The following is a 3,555-nucleotide window of genomic DNA, read 5'->3' as shown; positions in this document are numbered from 1 at the left end:
GATCATTTTAGCTGGTCCAACAGCTGAGCAGATGGAGTTGCTCAGTCTTTTTATAAACAGGTCAGGGCCTGGCTACCTCTAGATGTCTGCCTGTTAAGTCACTTTCAATTCCAAACTCCCAAAACCAAACATTCTCATCCAGCAACACAGCATTTGGCTCAACAATTGAATAAACTAAAGGTCCTCTCCTTAGCTAAACGATGGGAATGATAGTTTGGTTTACTTGGGGCTATTCTCTTTTCTGAATGAACGTTGGTTAAGTGTTTAAGCAAGGAAATACATACTTGCAATGACTTTTTCTCATCCTGCCTCGATTTCTTCTCCTTTCAAACTAATATGCACACAGATAACAGATTAATCTTTCAACAATTTGTTTCATACTTTTTTTTTTTTTTTTTTTAACTATCAGAGCGGTTGGCATTCATCATCACTCTCAGATGTCCCTACCATCACAGGCTTCATCAGAGGCAATTTCATACTTTTTAAATTTTGAAATAATTCTAGACTCATAATAAATTGCAAAAATAATGCAGAGGTGTCCCTTGTACCCATCACCCAGATTTCCCCAGTGGTGGCATCTTACATAATTATCATATATTATCAAAACCAGGCTCATTGGCTTTCTAGAATTAAGCATACAGATGTTGCTCAGATATCAGAATATCAGCAGTAATAAATTTTAAAACACTACAGTGAACCCCTAGTGCCCAAGGTTTCCAATTCAAGTGTCTGCCTGCTGCTCAGGTCCCTCTGTGATCAGGCCCCACCCTACCCAGGCAGCTAGAATTCCCACCTCAGCCTCTCAGAGTGCTGGGATTACAGCACTGGCCGTAACTTGCCTTTTCTATAAAACATTTCTCAGTTACTCCAGCTCTCCTTGAGTTGTTTTTTTTTTTTTTTTAAATTGTGAGTTCATTATAGCTACAAGTCACTGTCAGCATGGGCTGCATAATTTAACACATGAAGATTTTTTTAGACAGTTGTGCATTTTTTTTTTTTAGATTGTAGTAAAATATGCATAACAAAATTTACCAATTTAACTATTTTTAGGTGTATAATTCAATGGCATTAAACACATTCATGTTGTACAACCACCGCCACTGTCTATTTCCAGAACTTTAAAAAAATTATTTCAAACAGAAACTCTGTACCTATTAAAGAATAACTACCCAGGCCTCCTCCCCCAATCGCTGGTAACCTATTCTACTTTCTGTCTTTATGAATTTAACTATTGGAGGTACCTCATAGAAGTGGAGTCATATAATGTTTGTCCTTTTATTGCATTGTTCTAAAAGTTATTTCAAAGATTCTGCTAGATTGGAAATGCTTCGAGGGCTCAGTACCCTTCTTAAATAAGATAGATGATAGATAGATAGATAGATAGATAGATAGATAGATAGATAGATAGACAGATAGACAGATAGATAATCTATTCTCACAGTACCCAGCACAATTCTGGGTAATTAATGGAGGTAAACTTTTCTCATGTTGTCAGGAAACCAACCAATAAAATTTCTTTTAAAAACCAGGAATGTCTTAGATATCTTCTGGATATTTTGTGGTAACTTTCCCAGCTTTGGGTTAAAAGAACATTCTGGGCCTGGGCTTGCATCTGTGTAGGCCCGGTGGGTTTAGGCTGTGTGTACTATGATAGGTTTGTTTGCAGTCAAAGTTGCCTTGCTTTTGGCCCATCTCCCCAGATGAATGTTAAGCTTATTGAGGACAGAGATTAAATTTCTTTGGTGTTTCTTCACAGCACCAATGGCAGTGTCTGCTATACACACACACACACACACACACACACACACACACACAAAGCACTTGAGCAATGTTGTCAAGATGGGCAGGGTGAGGGCTCTGGGTGAGCCTTACATGGTTGTCAAGGAATCTAGGCTGATAAATATAGATGGGGAAGAGTTGGCACTCACTTGGTTAGCAAACCAAAGTCCATAAGGCAGGATATTTCCACTGTTGGCATTCTCTTTGGGCAAGAATAAATAAAAGTAAGAGCCAACATTAAGTGAGTTGTTAAATACCTGCCAGGCACTGCTCTAGGCACTTGACACATGTCATCACTTTTAATCCTCAAATTCATCGTAAGAGGTAGGTGCTATTATTTTCATTTTATAGATGAAGAATCTCAGACATAGAAAGGTTAAATAACTGAGGGAAAAAGTCAAGATTTGAACTCAGATAGACTCCAGAGTCTGTCTGCACTCCTGGAGTCATGTGAGGAATTAAAAACCATAAAAGCCTTTAGACAGTAAAGCATGTATGTCTGGTTAGTTGAGGTGATTAGTCGAGGTGTTTAGAGCACAGGGCCAGGGGAGTGAATTTTGTGGGGATCGGCTAGCTTTGGTCCTTTCCATGGCTTAACCCTGGTTGGAAAATGGTTGCCCTTGGTTGCAAGAAACCTCAGTAAGAGATTGAAAGACTGAGTGCAGCCTCATCCCTGCTGCTGGCAAAACAACTCCAAGCCTACTGCCTACTCTAGTTCCTATTGCTAATGGGTCATGGATGTCATGTTCATATACTAAGGACAGCGTGTTTTGATATGAAGGGACACGTGAACTTCTGAGAAGCTGAGGACTATGTAAACTCTGGGTACTGCAGGATTGTTATTTAAGGCAGGCCCCCTGAAAGAACCATTGTATTTCAAAGCCTCACACCACCACCACTGCAGAGGGCCTGTTTATTTAACCATAGGAAATGAATGATGTTCAGCAATTTTTTTTTTTTTTTTTTTTTTTAACCTAGCTGTGAGATTAAAGCACAGTCCCTTGGGCACCCAGCCCACTTCATGTGTATAGGAAGTGTCCCCCCTCCCCCAAGTAGCTGACTCAGTTTTAGAACAATATATACCCTGCAGGAATACTTCCTGTCACAAAATTTCACTGAGCCTCTGAAGCAATAAACAGCTTTGGTTCAGGTGAAAAAGAAAGACCTAGATAAAGCAATGAAAATGCATTCCTGGGCTGAAGGGAAGGCCTGGTGGGGCTTTGTGTTCAGGAATGGGAGAATAGGTCAAAAGAGAAAGGCTAGGCATCGGGGAGAATGTGAGGACAGCCTTGCAAGTGCGGATCTTTATGGCATATTTGGGTGACACTAAGGTAAGCAGGTTGGTGGAAGCAAATGCGCTCTCTTGGGGAGTCATTGTAGATAGGTCTGGAAATGTAAAATATTCTTAGGGGAAAAAAGGCAAACAGAAGAATTTAGTCCTTTTCCCATTTGCCCTACCACTTGTAAACACTGCAGAAAACTTTTTCAGGAAATTTCTCACTTTTATTATTATTTTCACATTACTCTAGTATATCGACTTTGGGAAAAAAAAAAAAGACATTGTTCTATTAATAGCATTCCGTTTTAGCAGTGGTATTTCCATTTGCAAAGTAGAGCAATTCTAAATCACCAAAAGTGTCAAATCCTAAAATACGTAGCATTCCTACGCGTGCTGTTAACATCATTCTTGAACAGTTGTTGGCCAAAGGTTCATTTCAGAAACTGATTTTTTTGAAAGAGATGATTCTGATGATTCAAATGATTCTGATGTTAGTT

At 39.3% G+C, this 3,555-nt stretch overlaps 1 non-coding gene across 1 annotated transcript; it reads right to left on the bottom strand.

The window, feature by feature from the left end:
• Window positions 1–396: 396 nt before the first annotated feature.
• Window positions 397–476, bottom strand: LOC120361951 (small nucleolar RNA SNORD74). The gene has a single exon (XR_005577976.1). It is a non-coding gene; the product is annotated as a small nucleolar RNA SNORD74 (small nucleolar RNA).
• Window positions 477–3,555: the final 3,079 nt, after the last annotated feature.

Source organism: Saimiri boliviensis, chromosome X, assembly GCF_048565385.1.
Source record: "Saimiri boliviensis isolate mSaiBol1 chromosome X, mSaiBol1.pri, whole genome shotgun sequence".
Taxonomy (NCBI): Eukaryota; Metazoa; Chordata; class Mammalia; order Primates; family Cebidae; genus Saimiri; species Saimiri boliviensis.
Note: the sequence above shows the minus strand (reverse complement) of the source record. Positions and strands in the feature narration are given on the sequence as shown.